Here is a 19,447-nt window from a genome sequence, read left to right as displayed (position 1 = left end):
GATTCAATTGTTCCTACCTTGAAGAGCAAACAACACTTCAGAAATAAGTGATTCTAAGAATAGCTCTGAAACTTTTTCCCCAAGGATAATTTTTTACCTTTTTTTCTGAGGTTCTCTTCTCAGATCCTTCTATATACTCTTTCCCTTGGCAATCTCATTCACTTCTTTGCCACCTATATTCAGATAAATCTGAAATCAATTTCTCTAGTCCTATTTTTCCTGAGTGCCATTCTCTCCCAAGTGGCTGCCCAATAGGCATTACCATTAGGTTCGTCTCATTCACCCTAAATTAAATATGCCCAAAGCAAAGTTATGATATCAGTTTCTTCTTGCTTTCTGACTTCTTTTCTTTCCTATTTCTTTTATGAGCATTCTAATTTTCTTAGTCACACAGGCTCAAAACTTTATAATCACTTTTATTGCTTTTATATTTTTGTCCCTTCGACATTTGGTCAGTGGCCCAGTACCAAAAATTTTATCTCTACCATGATTCCAATCTATCCACCCATTCTTTTCTATTCCTATTTCTACAATTCCTAGTTGTGGTTCTAGTTTTCTTTTTCCTGAAGGTCTCTTTGCCTCTAGTTTCTCCGCATTCCAATCTTCCATAGGGTATGGATAGAGATTGGTCTCAAGATTTCATTTGTATAGGGAGCTTGCAAATAAAGAAACTCAACAATTCTTATTGACATCATCACTGCAACTTGGAACCATGAAGTTACTTAGAACACTGAGAGCTTAAAGTCAGGCTAGGGTGCCCTTGAGGCTAGCTCTCTATCTATCCATCAAGCTGCCTCTCTCTAATCTTCTACACCACAGCCAAATTAATCTTGCTAATGCACAGCTCTGATCATATCTCCTTTAATACTTTAAATTATTCCCCACTTCCCACCTAACAAAGTTCAGATTCCTTCAGAAAATTACCTCAACCTGCTATTGGAAACTCATCTGTCCTTATTTCCTTACACAAACCCTTACCTCATGCTTAATTGTGTTGCTTTCTGTTTCCTAAATGCACATTCTGCTTTTGCCCTTTTGTGTTGAATATTCTTCTTTCCATCTCTGTCAGTTCAATTCAATTCAATAAACATTTATTATTTACATACTATGTGAACAGATCTCTGTACTAGATACTGGAGATACAAAGACAAAAATAAAATAATCTCTGACCTCAAGGAGCTTACATTCCACTTGAGGGAAACAGCATGTTTGAAGGTAAATACATGTAAAGCATATACTAAGTAAGAGTACCTTTTTTTTAAACCTTGGAGTTCCTCCGTCTTTATTTTTTATTTTATTTATTATATAATTTTTTTCCCTGTGGTTACAGGATTCTTGTTATTTCCCTCCCCCCTCCCAGAATTGACAAGCAATTCCGCTGGGTTATACATATATTATCAAAGTATAATTTTAAATGGGAAGATCAGGCAAGGCCTCATGCTGGAGGTAGCACCTGAAAAGCTAGGTAACACACTAGGTAGAGTGCTGGACCTCAAGTCTAGAAGACCTGTGTTCAGGTCTTGCCTCAGATGTTTGCTGGGGGGGTGATCCTGAAGAAGTCATTTAACCTCTGTTGTCTAACAGCAAAATGGCAATAATAATATCAGCTTCCTCACAAGGTTATTGTGAAGCTAAAATGAGATAATAGTTGTGAAGTGCTTTGCAAACCTTAAGTGCTATAACAATGTCATTATTATTATTTTTTATTGTTTTTGGTGGAAGTAAAGGATTCCTTGAGGCAGAGGTAAGGAGGGAGTGTAGTCCTAGACACAGAGGGCCACTGGTGGAAAGGCAGGAAATGGAATGTTTTATACAGGTTCTAGATATCAGGCCAGTTCGACTAGAATGAAGAATATTTGTTGTATAACAGGGAATTAGACTGGAAAGATAGGTAAGAAACACATGGTAGATTACTTGAACTCCCTATCTTTTAAGACCCATTCGAATATCCCCAAGGGAACCATGATAAAAAAATACTATCCACAGCCAAAGAAGAAACTGTTGGAGTCTGATTGCAGATCAAAGCATGCCATCTTCTGTTTTATTTCCTTCAGAAGTTTTCTATTGTATGTGTAATATGTCTTCTGGCATGACATGAGCAATAGGGAAATATGTATTCTATAAAAGCACTGATATAACCTATATCAGACCATTTACTGACTTGGGGAAGAGGGGAAGAGAGGGAGGAAAAAAACCGGAATCCTAAAATGTCAGAAAACAATTATCAAAAATTGTTTCTATATGCAACTGAAAAATAGGTTAATAAAGTAATAAAAATAGGGAAAAAAGACCCATAACCAATCCCCCAAGTTTCATAAAGGTGCCCCTTATTTGTTCAACTGAATGCAATCTCTCCTTCCTTTAATTACCCCTTAGCATTTTGTTCATTCTTCTTTGTTTGGCAAATAGCATATTTTACCTTTTATGTTACCTACTTGTGTACTTGTCTTTTCCATCTTTTCTAGATTGACATTAGATTTTGTACTTTCTTCATTTTTGCACCCCTTCTTCCATTTTACTTAGCAAAGCACTTCATACATAGTAGAATTTGATTGTATTCCTTTGCTTCAGTATCTCCTCTGAAAAGCCCATCACACAAAATGTAAATTCTACAAAATAAGTGAGCTTAATATTGTAGCACTGCAGTTTTGAATGAAATGGTTTGCTCTATTTTAAACCCTTAACCAGTGCTGATATTCATTGATTAGACAAATATTTGTGTAAACTATAAGCAAGTATGGTTTGTGTAATCTTTTTTTTTCCTATGAAGAGTTTTAAGTCATGTACTATGATATGAACCACATTGGACAAACTAGAGTGGTTTTTAACTACTCTGTCACTGAAACCTGCTAACTTTTCTTTCATTTTCATATTTCTTCCCTAAGACCCATCCAAATACATACATATATACTTAGCACTATGCTAAATCCTTTGAGGAAGAGGGTAGCAAGACAGTGCAGTGGATATAGCGTTGGGTCTGGAGTCAGAAAGACCTTTCGTCTGAGTTCATATTTGGCTACAGACAGTTCCTAGCTGTGTGACACTGGGCAAGTCACTTCACTATATTTTTATAAATAATTTATAATAGTACATAATAGTAATATAATAGTTTCTCATCTGTATAACTAGAGAAATTTTGAAATGGCAAGCAAACCCCAAATAAGTTCATGGAGAGTCAGACAATACTGAAAAATGACTGAACAACAATAGGTACTTTGGGAGTTAGAAAAGAAATATGACATTGCTCATGCCCTCCAGAAGTGTGAGAAATGGTTGACATTATGTTAGACACATTCCTACTTATATGTTTATTCAATCTTTATTTTCTTGCTATTTTATGGATTTTATTTGCTATAGTTTATGGATGAAAACATAGCAAATTCAAGTGGATAATTTAGTCAGGGAATTATGATAACAGGGCTATTTTGTCTTATTAATATTAACTGTCTCATTTTGTCTAACAGGGAGACTTCAGGTTTGAAATTTGCTGAGATGTCTGTCTAACTGTAAACCAGGATCTGTTGCAGACTGGTCTGCTGCTATTGCAGTTGTAGATAATTTTCAGGGACATTTACATGCCAGGTTTAATGATCCTCCTGTAGTTCTTTTATTGTGTTACTGAAAGGAGACAGATTTTGATTTCTTTACCTTTTGTTCTGCCACAATAAAGTGTAATATTTGCAAACCTGTCAGAGATCCCAGCCCTGTCTCAGAAAATTCAGTGGATTCTTTAGCCAATCATTTTCCTAGACATTTTCTTATACCATCAAGATGATTATATGTCATTGTTTTTTCCCTTTCTAGTATTCCTTCTGTGTTCACCTTTGTGTAATGTGAGAGGCAGTGTAGTATGGTGGCTAAAGTGCAGACATGTCATGGGGAAGACCTGACTTTAAATCCTGCCTCCTGCATTTATTAATTAGCTGACCCTGGACAAATAATTTAACTTTTCTCAGCTTTTAGGTTCTTCATGTGAATAAGAGAAGATAATAGTTGTTACTTCAGAAGTTGTCATGAGGCTTAAATGAAATAATGTAAAGCAGACCAGAAAATGCTGTTTTATTTGTTAGTTATTTGTATGCAGGGGTGTTAGCCTGGGATAGGGAGAGTGTGTGTGGGACACACCATATTACTACCTACCTCAGAACTCAGAAGAATCAGCATTATAGATTCAAACAATGGTCATAAATGGAAGGGATTTTATAGGTTAAATAGTTCAACCTCCCTTAGCTTACAGATGAGAAAGTTCAAGTTCATACAGGTTAGGGCAGTGATGGCGAACCTTTTAGAGACAGAGTGACAGCCCTGCTCCCACTCCACCCTCTAGAATGAGTACTGTGCCAGCCCCGCCATACTGTGCATGGTGCCCCTCCCCCCATGAGTGCCAGGTGTGCCCCCCCCCCCCACAGGAGGGAGAAAGAGCTCCCATTGGGCTACTGGGAAGAAGAGTGGGTGAAATGAGGAATGGCCTCAGTGAATGTAGATGGGGGGGAGTGGTCTGAGTACTCTGCTCCCCTCCTGCTCTGCTGCCTGTGAATTATACTCCCCGCCCCTTTCCATGAACTTCCATTGGGCTGCTGGGCAGAGGGGTGGGAGATGTGAAAAAATGTCATCAGGCATGGAGGAGAGGGGGAGGGGAGCAGCTTCACCCGAGTCCCTCTGCCTTTCTAGTAAAGAACTCTGGGAATGAGGGGTTAAGAAGGGCAGCCAAGTACCTGCCGAGAGGTCTCTGCATGCCACCTTTGGTGCATGTGCCAGAGGTTCACAATCATTGGGTTAGGGGATTTGCAGAAGATTAGGACACTAATGTAGCAAAAAAGTGTGGGGAAGACTGTTGTTGTATGCCTCCCTCAAAAGGAGGCAGAATAGATGTCTCTAGCCTCTTTTCTTCCCACCTCTTCCTTCCAGGAGGGGAAGCAGGAGTTTGGGGCAGGAGACCTCTCTGTTTTTCTCAGAGCGGGAGTACTGAAATGATATCTTTCTGCTCCCCTAAATATTGATCAACTAAGTGATATGAGCAGGCTCTATCTAACTTTTGGTCATTTTGTTGTTTTGGGGAAAAGGGAACTCCAAGTTTTATATCCTAAGTTTGACCTCTTTCCCATCAAAAACCAATTCCACAATGAAAACACATAGGAAATAGCAAAGAAACCCATTTATCCAAATTATTAAAAAACAGAAAGTGGAGAAGATACACATTTGAGAATATATATACCAGACAATCTGGAGTGAAGGAGCTCTCTCAATGGGAGCAAGATAACTCAGCTCAATCAATAGAGAGGGTTCTGGATCTCACCCAAAGGCAAAACTCCTTAAAGTTTCTAGAATAACAAGTTGGTAACAGGGTCATGATGGAGACTGTCTACTCCTCTTCATGCCTACTCAAAGTCTTTTCCTTCAGTAACCTTAAGAAGAGCTAGCCTGTTCTGTTTTCCCTCTTGAAGCTAGAAGCCAGGCATACCCAAAGTGACTAGATTAAAGAAGATTTTAAACTTGACACATCTCCAAAGGGAACTGCCCATAAAGAATTTTGAAGAAATGAGACTAGGCTTTGGAGAGTCTGAAAGAGGACTGATAAAGGCTGGAGTTCTCTCACCTCTCACCAACTTTACTCTGCCTCACATATGGCAGGGTCTTCATCTCCATCAATATGGAGAGAGTTTCATACCAGTGGATTTTGGGAGAGGCATTACACTAGTAAATAGCAGACCCAGAACTTGAACCTAGTAGTGAATGGGGAGAAACAGTGTAGATTCTCTTAATTTGTCAGAACAGGCTTCTGTTTTTATGAATTGAAGGTCATGTGAAAAAACTCTCTTGTTAAAAATATCTCCCTACAAACATTCTATCTTAAATCCCATCACTGGAAATCTGCTTTGGAGAAGGAGACCTGTGCTTTTTGTGAGATCTTAAAGATTTTTCAGGCATTAGGAATCTTTTGTTAAAGTACCTTTGGAAGAGTAATCACTTAAGCCAACATCTTCCAAACTACAATCTGCAAAACTTTGGCATTTCATGTGATTTGTATGGTTATTCCTTGAAAAAAAAACAATTCCAGCCATGTTTTTTTCTTTAAGTATATCAAACATGAAAATATATATTATCTACATCCATTTTTTTTCAGCCACAAATTGGTTAATATCCTTTATTTGTCCCTAAATATCTCCAATTTCCCTTTATCCTGGGGATTCTTCATGTGCTACCCCTCCAAGACTAATACTTATGGATTCATTAATATTTTTCAAGTTTCAAGGTGTGACTTTGCCAAATTAGTTTGAGAAATACTGCCCTAAGCAATTAGTCACTAACCTTTATCTAGGTGTTTTACGACTTAAAGTGGGAATGGAAAAAGGATAGGCAGCTGGGACGGGGTATCTGACATCCAAACAGAGAGAGAGGAGAGGGTGCTAAAAGACTGTTTGCTTTGGTCCTGTAGAAACATCTCTAAGGATAGAGATAAGGAAAAGAATACATTCAATTCTTTGCTTTCTAACTCCCACCATGACATATTCTCCTTATTACAGAAAAACTGATAGTTGGTTTCTGATAAGAAAAGTAAATCATAAACGTAATTAAAGAATTGCAGAGCTGGAGGGGACCTTAGGAATCCAAGCATATCACTGTTCAGATAAGGTAACTTTTCTGATATTTCCTCCTCTTCTGACAGGTTGTCATTAGAAAATAGGTTGAGATATTATTGAAATCTAATTAAGGATTCTATTTATTTTTCATATTACAGTCAGGATCTGTCAATGCCTTTTCCCCTGTAATTTATTCTCTCCCCTGGACCTCATTGTTGTCCTTTTGATTTTTCTTTTCACCTTACATCACTTCCCCAAAACAACCACCACACACATACAAACACACAGATACACAGACATAGACACACGGACACAGACACACACATAACAACCTCCCCCCCAAGAGTTTATCAGGTCAGTGATTTGGTTGGGAAAAGAGCTCAGTCAGAATGTAGAATTTAAGGTAGTCTGATTGCTGCTTTCTCTGAGATGGGAAAAGCAAGAAGCCAAAGAGTGAGGTCTTCCCTAAATAGAACTGGCACAAAATCGGAAAGCATGGCCAGAATAGACTTAGGAGTTCCTAAGGTCATGATATTTGTTACCCCTACAAACTTTTCTTAAGACTTTGGAGGTCACAGTCCCAAAGTTTTAAACCACTTCTTTATAATGCATTTTCCCTAAATCTATATTAATTAAAAAAACTTTATTTTCTGTATGAATATGTCACTTTTAGAGATTATTTTGTAGATTTTTTTCAAGCTTGTAACATCTAAATATGATTTGGCAACCAAGATATATGATTCATATCATATATTATCCAATTTTCCATATACTTCGTAATTCTATAAAAGAGAACTCTTCTTTTATATTTTTATGGAGATATTTTATTATCACCTATTACTTGTAATAAATTTCCACGTTCTCTGAAGTTATATGATCTAAATTGCCTCCCTGCCTTCTTTCGCTACCTCTTCCTGGAGCTGGTAAGCAATTTGATCTGGGTTATATATGGATTATCATGCAAAACATATTTCCATATCATTCATTTTTGTAAGAGAATAATCATATAAAAACAAACCCCCAAAACAAAAACTCAAATAAACTTAATTGAAAAATCTCATGCTTTTATACGATTATTCTCTCTGCATTCCAACTACAACAGTTCTTTCACCAGAGGTAGACAGCATTCTTTGTCCTTAGTTCCTCAGAATTGTCCTGGATCATTTTATTGCTGAGAATAGCTTACTGTTACAGTTGATCATTCCACAATATTGTTGTTACTGTTCTGAAAGAGAATTCTTCTGAACAAGTTGTGGCATATGATTATGATGGAATACTACTGCACTGTAAGAAATAAGCAGATTAAAAAAACACAGGAAGACCTTCATGGAATTATAAAAAGTGAAATGAGTTGAACCTAGAGAACATTATAAATATACAGCTACTGAATTAATGTTTGAAGAATAACTTGTGATTGTCTACTGCCAGAAAAAGAACTGATAACTAAAAACATGAAAGACATAGTTTATATGTAGGTTTTTTTTTTTTGGTCAAGTGATGCCTTCTCTAGTGCAGGGAGGGGAGAAGGGAGAGAGATACGAGGGGATTTTAATGTAACCAGGAAACAAATAAATTAATAAAAACAAAAACAAAAACAAAAACAAGGGACTCTTAGAACCTACTTTTTGTGTGTATTGGATGAGAAATCTTTCATTTAGAATAAAAGAATCCTAGCATAGTAGAGTTGTAAAGGAATTTAGATATACTATTGTTTACTGATTTCCTTTAACACATGAAGAAACTGAGGTTAAAGAAATTTGCCCATTATCAAGCATCCGGGATTTGAACTTAGGTCTCCTGACTTCAGAATCTGAATGTTTCTTTGCTTGTGTAAACTTGGAAGTATGATAGAAAAAAAGAACTTGGCATTCTTTTCAGGAATGTTAGATTTCTGGATAATATCTCTAATATGTACTTTTAAAAAAAATCTGAAGAGCAATTTGCAGATCCTCATAGCATTCTTACCCATTTGTTTTGATTTTAGGTAGACTATAACCTTTAGAACTCGTCTAGGTTCCAGAGATTGGATGTTTGTTTACATAAAAATGAGAACATTGTGCAGGATGTTTTAGCTAGACTGAACTCCTTCCAGAGAAGTCAATGGGAACTTAAGCAGCAATTTAACTTCTCTAAAAACCATGTCTAATGTCTTATTATCCTTTGGAAGCTGCTTTCTTCAAAGGTGCAGACCTTAATGCTTTGGGATTTCCTAGGAAAACAGAAATGTTAACTTGGTATTCACTAGATTGTGTCCCCAATCCTTATTTTATTTATTATTATTATTTGCTATTAGTATTTTTCAAAGATAAATAATGGTTCAAGTATCATAAGCTTCAAGGTAATAAGAACAACCTAATCTAGTAGAAAAGAGTGTGGGACTCCATGGATTCAGAACAGCTATGTTTGAGGTGTGATTCTGCCACTTACTAGTTGAGTAATGTGGGACAATTCAACATAAAGAAGATTTTGTTAAGCATATACTACATATATGGCTCCATGCCAGGTTCTGGAGATACAAAGACAAAAGCAAAATAATTCCTACCCTCAAGACACTCTATTCTGTGTAGGTAAGCATGCTCTATATGTATACATATACAGACAGACACACGTATACACATACACGTACACATTTATATATGCACACATGTATACACATATGTACACATGTATAGATTTAGGTATAGACATATGTACACATATGTATAACATACATCTAGACCTATAAATCTATACACAGAGATACATACACATTTATATATCCTGACACATATGTACACACATGCATCTGCATAGAAACATATATATGCACCTCTGTCTCTAGAAATACACACACATATATACACATACCAATACAGATAATGAAATGCAACATTTTTCATGATGGACAGTACACTGAAGATCAGGGAATCAGGGAAGGCTGCTATAGGTGGTGGCACCCAAGTTGAATTTTGAAGGAAGTTAGGAATTCAAAGAGGAGGAAGAGGTGAAGAGGTGTCTTCTAGATATACGACATGGTCTGGGCAAAGAAAGAGGTGTAATATGGTGCGATATCCTCCAAGGTCCCTGCCAGCTCTAAATATATGGTCCCAAGTCAAGTTTGGGAGATATCTAACAGGCCAGTTTGACTGGAACATAGAGGATGTAAAGAAGAAAATAAGAAATTTTGGAACAGGAGGTGAGGAGCCATAATGAAGAGAATTTTAAATGCCAGGCAGATAAATTTATATTTTATCAAGGGAGTTACTGGCAAGTCATTTAACCTTTTTGTAAAACAAAGGAAATAATAATTTCAGTATTAGTGGAATCTAGTAGGGGTAAAGCATCAAAGGGTTGTTGTGACATATAATGTGATATTTTATATGTGTATGTCTGTGACTGTATTAACGTTAGCTTTTATTTTGACTGACGTTGCTTTGGAGTCAGAAAACCTGGGTTCGGTTTCTCCCTGCATGACATTGAACTAATCACTTAATCTCCCTGGATCTCAGTTTCCCCCTCTATAAAATGAGAGTATTTGATTATTAGCCTCCGAGGTTCCTCTAGCACTACTTTTATGCTTGTAAAATCTACCCAAACTCACTTCTAAAGCCTTGTTCATTTTAAATAAGTAGAGCTAATGTATCCTGAAAGGTCACTGTAATCTTTATCATAGAGTAGAATTCAGCATGACTGAGAATGTCTGCACTTGCATGTTTAAGTCCTATTTTTTCAGCTTGGTGCTATCTTATCTGTTCTTAATTGCCTGTGTTTCTATAAAAATGCTCTGCAGTTAGTAATATAAATGGTTTTATCCAAGCTTAAATGTTTCTGTGGGTAAAGTACAATACAACTTGTTCACTTGTGCTTGGAAATAGCAAGCACTAAGAGCAGTGCCTTTGGAATCAAAAGAACTCAGTTCATATTCCTGCTCTTCAATTTGCTATTTGTCCAGTCTTGAGCCAGTTCTCTTCCCTTCTCATGACCTTCATTTGTCAAATAAGTTAGTTGATTCCTAAAATCCAGTTCTAAAATCTTGTGATTCTAATAATAATGGCTAAAATTTCTCTAGTATCTTAAGGTTTCATGGAATGCTTTACAACTTATTTGATCTTTATAACAATCCTATGAAGCAGGTATTATTATTCTCTTTATTTTTTGGGTGAGGAAATATACGAAGAGAAATTAGGTGACTTGCCCAGGATCATAAACTAGTATATATCTGGACTTAAACTCAGGTCTCCCTTACTCCAAAACCCCAACTCTATTCATTAAGCCATCTAAGCTGTTTATGAAGTAGAGTTCAGCATTTTTTAAAAAAATTGTGCTCTTGCACTAAAATGAAAATGTTTTAATTTCTTATCTGTCAAATGAGTGGGTGGGATTAGATGATCTGTAAGGTCCTTTCTAGTTCTAAAATAACATCATTTTATAAAATAAGAAAGAGGGAAGTCACACTTGGTATTTATAGACTCTGCAGTGAAGTATGCATGTGTTAAGTTGAGAAAAGTAGTCAAGAGAAATACTCTTAAATGAGTGAAAGAGGCAGGATACTATATGTAATATCAAAATATACTATGGATAACACTTTTTTTTGAGTCTAGAAATTTTCCTGATATTGTATATGTATATACATTTGGTGACTGGGTTAGCTCAGCTGATTAGAACATGATCCTCGTGAGACCAAGTTCATGATTTTAGTTCCTGAATGGGGCACTTAGCTTCATGCGGAGATATCTCTGTCCTACAGCCATAGTCTGCATTCCTTATTATAATAGGATATCATGAAAACATATATTATCAGCTTCAAGGAGAGCTATGAGGTCAATAGAATGGATGGGTCAGTTTAACCCATCGCCCATTCTGAAAACTCACCCAAAGTGTACATCCTATTAACAATTTATGATTAGTGTCACTTTCATGCTTAAGAGAATGAAAACAATTTAAGTGCCTTTCATGTTCTAAACACTATTCCAAGGATTGGAGTTACAAATACAAAAGCAAAGACAATCTGCTCTCAAGAAACTTAAATTCGAATAGAGGGAGGCAATAACATGAGGACTGGTGACCAGGGTACTTTGGCCTGGAAAATTGAAGGGATGGTGAGTGGGTCTATAAAGGAGTAGATTCGCACAGCTTTTGCAGGTGCAATGGCAGAATTGATTTAAATATAGTTCTAGAACTAGATGAATGGGGTGGTAGAAAGGGTACACAACTGGCAGCACGGCAGTAGCTGAGGTTGCTGCAAGGGACAAGGAATAAGGAGTGAAGTGCGATATGGCCAGGGGACTTTTTAAAATGATGGACCAGGATAGCAGATACAAGTTTGGAGAGTTATGGTAAGTCAAGGAAAGGATGGCTTTGAATCCTAGGCATATTCAATTCGAATAAATTTAATAAGAGCTGCTGCCCTAGCCATTAAGCAGGAGAGAACAGAATCAAAGGCTTGAGAGAGACAATAACTGTGTGCAGGTCAAACGAGGAGAGGGTTAGTGACAGGGAGACTAGCTAAGAGACTGTTGCAGTAACCCATATAAAAGGTGCTGAGCGCCTAGGGGGTGGTTGAGCTTTTAGAGATGCAGTGAGAAGGTAAAAGATGGGAAACACAATGGTGAAGACTTCCTAACAAACACTAGTTGAGGGAAAGAAGTAAACATGACTGAAATTTTGATCTTGACATGCCTTAGGACATTTCAGTGCCACCTGCTGTTTCTTTAGTTATTAATTACTAGTTTATAAGATTGCTTTGATTATTGAGGTTGGCATCCTGAAGTGGTTCTTGGCTTGTTAATTATGTGATTATGGTTTAAAAATAACTATTATTAGAATTTGATTTGTCATTTATTGATGCCAAATTTAACACTAATGAATGCTACTAGCAAAATTGTCAGTAGTTCAGGAGAGAAAATACTTTTTTAAAAACTAGAATCCAGGTTGTCTCTCTAGCTTAGATATGATCTGACCCTGAGAAAGCCACTTAGCTTTAGTTTCCTCACCTCAAAATGAGGTTAATTATACTTTTACTTTCTATCTCACACAGTTGTTTGTAAGAAAGGTGCTTTGCAAATTTTAAAACACCACATATTATTGTCATTTTTACTACTGTTATGTTTGTACATTTGCATTATGTAATTATAGGAGCTAGATATATTTTAATTTTATATAGAGTCATGTTTCTAGATTATGAATTTAAAGATTAAGTTTTGTGTAACTAGATAGAGGACTGGTCTAGGAGGTGGGAGGACTCGCGTTAGAGACCAACACTGGCTGACACATTCTAGGCAAATCACTTAACCTCTTAGTAATCCAGCTGATCTGCTAAGATAATGAATGGCAGGGCAGGTGCCTATTGATTGCATTGGTAATTTCCTTGCTGGGAGTTCTCTATATGAGTGTTATTAGGTCTAGTCTTTCCGCAGTCCAAAGGTAGCTCTTTCCATTTTTTTCTCTGAGATTTGTGTCAAAGAGTTTGTCTTTTAATACCTTATTTGGAGTGCTTTGGATCCAGTTTAGGTATTAACAGCAATAGCATCATGACATTTAAATTGAACTGTCTGGGCTCTGAGGTAGATTGTAATTAAGTGTTGTTTCTTGTTAACATCAGTACATTAAGATGTTGATTGTGGTTTCACCCACACAGTTAAAAATCAGAGTAAAAATTGGCAATGTACTAAGTAGTAAGGAAAATTATAATGTCCTTCGTGATGGGAACTGATACCTTCTGTTTCTACTCTAATGCATGATTATTTTGGGAATACGTAGACTGTTCATGTAATGGTAGGGAAAAGGAAATGTTTTAAATTTAAAAAAAGGAGAAATGTGAAATTATTTAATTTCATAGATTCAACCAAGTTCTCCCTAGCACTCCTCTATTTCAGTAGATTTTGCTCTCTCATCAATGTGGGTACATACTCCCATGATTCAGCACACAAATCATCCATGCCCACCTGGCATTTATGACTGTCCATGTCTATTTCCATGTCTACATAAAAGCTAAAGGAAATTTACTTAAATTTTTTGGGTAATTTCATTGTTTTGACATTGTATGAATACTAATAGAATATATGGGTCATTCACTATTTATGCCTTCATGGACAGATGAAATGATCTAATGAGCAGTGCCAATCAAAGGACAAAAATCCATCCATGGTCTTCATCTCTTTTGTCATCTACTTTTGCTACTGTAGGGATCATTAATCTGTAATTTGGGGAAGAGCTATTCCTGAAGTTCTGGGAACTACAACATTTTCTCTGTAGGGCTTGTAAGAAGACTTGGTATAAACTCACTTCCCTTTCTACAAAGGAGCTGATTTATGGAGGTGGTGAGGAGTTGCTATTGTGTTTTTTCATTATTTTATAAAACAAGATTTTGGAGATAGAGAAGCTACTTAAAATCAAACACTGATACCTCTGCCCAAAAATTTAGTACTAAATTAGTTATAAATGCTCTTTCTTATCTTATATGAACACTTTGATTCATGAATTAATGTCATTTTCTCTACCTGTACAAATTACAACCTTTCGATGACTTAATTTAATGAATTGCTCTGACCCATCCCACAAAATCATCAGTGGATGTCTCTGGGGATGAGCCTCTCCAAATATACCCAGGTTAGTCCTCAGAGGACTTTTCAACTGTTTCCAGGCCCCATTTGAAGCCTGATCCCACTCGTTAGTACTCTCTCCCTCTTCTAAAATCATCTTGTATTTATTTATTTGTCCTATCTTCCTAACTTACTGTTAACTCTTTGAAGGCAGAGACTTTTTTTTTATCATTGTTTCTCAAGTGCCTAGCACAGTGCCAAGCACGTAGAAAATACTTAATAAATGTTTCTTGAATTTTAGTGAATTGCAGAGCTCATGTTCCACTGAGATAGCTTTGAAGAACTTTACACTAGGATGAGGCATCAGAGTAGAGTTTTGGGTAAAAAGTGAAAAAAATCACAGAAATAAATTACTTTCCCTAGAAAATTTTATTTTAATAAACATTGTAAGAGATCACACCCACCTGGCAGACTTTTGAGTAGTCTATCCTTTTATTACAAATTAAAAGTATGCCATGAGGTGCTGTTTTTCCTAGTATAGAGGAGAAACTATTGGATTAGGAATCAGAGGACTTGATAAAGGAGAGCAGATACAATTCTGATAATCCCTTTCCCTATAATGTCATTCTAATAAATGGTGTTTGAAAATGGAAGATTTCTTGTTCCATGCTTCTAGTTTTATTTTTTTGGGGGGGCAGTAATAACTTTTTTCCTCCTTAGACCATTGGCAATTTTCTGCTTTGGAAATATGCTTTTGGAGGGATGTCTCCCATCAAATTTCCTTGTATTATTTTACCTAATAATAATAGCTAACATTTATGTAGTGCTTACTGTGTCCCAGGCACTAAGCTAAGCACTTTATAATTACACAATATTCATGGGAGTTAGATGCTATTATCATTCCCATATTGCAGATGAGAAAACTGAGGCAAATAGAGATTAAGTGTCTTGTGAAGGATCACATAGCTAATAAATGGTTGAGATTCGTTTTGAACTCAGGTCTTCTTGACTCTAGACCTGACACTGTATCTATTGTGTGACTCAGCTGCTATTATTTCTTTATATGCAATAGAATATATGCTCAAGGATAAAGACTTTTTTTGGTATGTGCCTGACATGTAGTTGTTGCTTAATAAGTATTTGTTTATTTATTGGTTACATAACATTTATAATTTCTGTCAAGCATTTATAAATTCAGTTAAGGTAATTAGCATTTTTTAATTTTTTCATTGGCTTAGTTGCAATGATATAATCTCATAATCTAGTTACAGTTTAGAACTTTGTTTCCAGTGGAATCAAAGAAATTGTGTAACCATTTACATTAGACACTATTTTTCTAGAATTATTTGCCTCTCTTACAAAAGTTGGAATAAACATTTATGTAATAATGGGAATTTATAATATCCATTATATAGTCTTCATTTCCTGTCATCTACTTTGAAGTATCTCTCTTAAGAAATCATATTAAGAAACAGTAACAAAATACTTCTCCAACTGACTTTTCAAAATCTATCATGAATTTTTAAAACTATCTGACAAGCAGCTGACCAAATAAATAAAGAGGAAAGTATACCCTGAGGCAAAAGAGTTTTAAATGCACTTAAGGATTGATTAAGATATCTGTGAGGGAAATTCTAAAGGAGTAGAAAAGATTATAAAAACCAGTGTTATTATTAAAAAAAAAGAGGACTAAAAAGATGTCAGTAACTATAAACTATATGTCTACTTTCTCATGTCTATAAAATCTTTCATGAGAATAATCTATGTACACAATTAAAATATCCCTGATGAAAACAGGAGAAGAGAACAGGCAAACTTTTAGAGAGAATTTTCTATAGCTGTATCTATCTTCACTGTCATATAGATGACTGAGAGGTATAGAGAATTCAAGATTCCACTGTTTATTGATTACAAAAACACATTTGATGTAATAGAATAAAATAAAGATTTTTTCCTAACAAGTTTTCTCCTATGCATTTATTTAGAACATATAAGATTTTATGATAGAGGCAAAGAAATAACTTTTTTCCTTGATTCTTCAGCTATCAATATTGAGAAATATGTAAAGGAGGGAAACGTGTTTACCAAAGTAGTTTGCCACACTATGAAAGTTGTCCTGTGCAATGGAATAGAATTCTCTATAAATGGAGAGGTTTTCTAGTACACTTTTTTTGTGTGTAAAGATGTGAAAGTCATTGAACTGATTGTATTTGTAAGTTCTCTGGCTCCTTATCCAAGTTTCCACTGATACTGATGAGTTGGGTCCTTAAAAGGTTGGCTACTTCCACCTCCCCCTCAGCATTCTAAGGGAACACCTGAGAATTGAATGGCGTTCTCTAATGCTATCAGCTTACATTGCTGAAATATTGAATTGAAATAACAAATTATATAGAAATTGAACAAGGAATTTCTTGAAGGTCATTTTCTGGTCAAATAATATTTCACCAATTTATAATTGTTAGTTTTAGTTGATAGAGTGAGGTATGTGTTATAAATGATGATATAAATGTGTTATAAATGATGATATAAATCAGATGTCCAAAATTGTTAAAACAGAACACCCAAATACATACTAACTAAAGCTGTTGGAAACAAAGCTCCTTCTACACAGAGATGGTAATTGAACCCATGGAAGCTGATGACATCATTGGGAGAGGTACTATAAAACAATAAGAAGAGAGGGCCCAGTACAGAATTTTGAGTGATATAGATACCATGTGGGCATGAAATGTATGAAGAATCAGCTAGGAACACTGAGAAGGATCAGTCATGCTTATAGGAGGAGAACCAAGATAGAGTAGTATCAGAAAAACCCAATATATATCATCTATACCTAGATAGTATATAGAAGGCAAAGATGATCAACAGTGTCATAGGTTGCAGAAAGGTCAAGAAAGATAAGAACTGAGAAAAGGCCATTAGATTTAGCAATGAAAAGATTGGTAAATTTGAACAGAGCAGTCAGTTGAATGTAAGAAGCCAGAATGCTGAGAGTTTAGAAGAGAATAAGATATTGTAAACTCTTCAAGGGCAGAGACTGTATTTTGCCTCTTTTTTGTGTGTCCCAAGCACTTAATACAATGTCTAAAACATAAATATTTATTGATTGAGAATGAGAAGATAGTAAGTGGAAGCACATAGTGTGGATGACTTTCTCAAGGCCACAAAGAGGAAGAGAAGTATAGAATGAGAGCTACTTAGCTTCTGGGGCTGGTAGGATCAGGTGATAGTTTTTTGGGGAAGAGAAAGACATGGGCATGTTAGCAGGAAAGGAGCCAAGGAGAGATTAAAGGTGAGAATACAGGGATGACCAATTTGCTGGAGAAGACAAAGGGAATGGAATCAAGAATGCATGTGGAGGAGTTGGCTTTGGAAAGGAGAAGGGATACTTTATTTGAAACCAAAGCAAGGGAGAATGTTGAGAGAAAAGAAGTCTGAATGATGCTAGGTAAGGACAGAACTCTTGGCAAATAGCTTCAATGAGTAAAGTGGCAAGGTAAAGACATTTTAAATAAAATATAAAGGTAAAGACCCTTTAAATAAAATATCAATAAATCAATCAATAAGCACCTTTTCATAAGTCCCCCAAATATAACCTCATTCCTAGTAAGACATAACTCTCCAGTAGAATGTAAGTTCAGAGAGGATGGGATTATTGTTTTTTTCCTTTTAAACACAGCATAGTCTAATGCACGTAGTAAGAATTTAATAAATGTTTGTGGAATGGAATTGAATAAAAACTCTAATAATTATACTATTCCTTTTCCTAAGAGTCATGGATAAGCTCCTCTAGGTCTTTTTAAATTTTATTTTATAAAGATATTTTACTTTTACCTATTACATGTAGTAATAAATTTCCATGTTTTCTGAAGTTATATGATCTAAATTATCTCCCTTCCTTTCTTCCCTCCCTCCTCCTACAGTTGGCAAGCAATTTGATCTGAGTTGTGCATGTGCTATCATGCAAATCATATTCCCATAGTGTTTATTTTTGTAAGAGAATAATCATATAAAACCAAAACCTCAAAACCAAAACCCAAATAAACTTAAGTGAAAAATCATATGCTTTGATCTGCATTCTGATTCCTTTCTGGAGGTGGATGACATTCTTTTTCATAAGTCCCTCAGAACTGTCCTGGATCATTATATTGCTGAGAGTAGCAAAGTCTATCACAGTTGATCATTCCACAATATTGCTGTTTCTGTGTACAGTTTTATCCTGGTTCTACTTATTTAACTCTGCATCAGTTCATGTAGCTCTTCATCATTTCGTAAAGCACAATAGTATTCCATCAATACCACAATTCATTCAACCATTCCACAATTGAGGGCCATTACTTCAGTTTCCAATTCTTTGCCACCAGAAAAAGAGCAGTGATAAATACTTTCGTACAAGTAGGTCCTTTCTCCATTTTTTTGAACTCTTTGGGATACAGGCCAAGTAGTAGTATTATTGGATCAAAAGGTATGTATTGCTTTATAGCCCTTTGGGTATAGTTCCAAATTGTCTCCCAGAATAGTTGAATCAGTTCACATCTCCATCAGCAATGCATTAGTGTCCCAATTTTGCCACCTCAGAATTGTTTTAATTTATATTTATCTAATCCAGAGGGATTTAGAACATTTTTTCATATGATTATTAATAATAGCTTTGGTTTCTTCATCTGAAAACTGCTTATACATATCCTTTGATCATTTGGTAAATGACTTATATTTTTATAAATTTGACTTAGTTCTCTATATATTTGAGAAATGAGACCTTTATCAAAGAAATTTCTTATAAAATCTTTTCTCCCAGTTTGTTATTTCCCTTCTAATCTTGATTACATTGGTTTTTATACAAAAGCCTTTTAACTTAATGTAGTCAGAATTATTAATTTTACATCTTTTATTGTTCTCTATCTCTTGTTTGGCCACTAATTCTTCCCTTCTCCATAGAAATAACAGGCAAACTATTCTATGTTCCCCTAATTTACTTACTCTATATGTCTAAATCATAAACCCATTTTGACCGTATCTTGATAGAGGGTGTGAGATATAATTATAGTATTCCTTTAGTTGTTTCTATTAATTAGTTTCCCCTCTTGACTTAGACTTTAAACTATTTGAGGGCAGAAACCATGTGCTATACTTTTATTTCCTTTATCACCTCTGTTGAGTTCTGGGCACATGGGAATTACTTGATAACTAGGGAGAGGTGATCAGGGTTTTGCCCCCATGACACTGAAATTTAGAGGACATTGTTAAGCACTTAACTCTTTCATCAATTTAGGAACTACTAAGTGTAGTACATAATTAGTAAGAATAATTATGTAAAATAGGAAGCTACCATAATATAGTTAATCT

General features: G+C 35.5%; 1 protein-coding gene across 1 annotated transcript in view; it reads left to right on the top strand.

Annotated features, from left to right (window-relative positions):
* The window catches only part of PLCL1 (phospholipase C like 1 (inactive)), a 357,455-nt gene that overhangs the window by 13,160 nt on the left and 324,848 nt on the right, over positions 1-19,447 (top strand). The gene's annotated exons all lie outside the window — the stretch shown is intronic.

The sequence above is a fragment of the Gracilinanus agilis genome, chromosome 3 (assembly GCF_016433145.1).
Source record: "Gracilinanus agilis isolate LMUSP501 chromosome 3, AgileGrace, whole genome shotgun sequence".
Classification (NCBI taxonomy): Eukaryota; Metazoa; Chordata; class Mammalia; order Didelphimorphia; family Didelphidae; genus Gracilinanus; species Gracilinanus agilis.
This window is presented reverse-complemented; position numbering and strand designations above follow the sequence as displayed.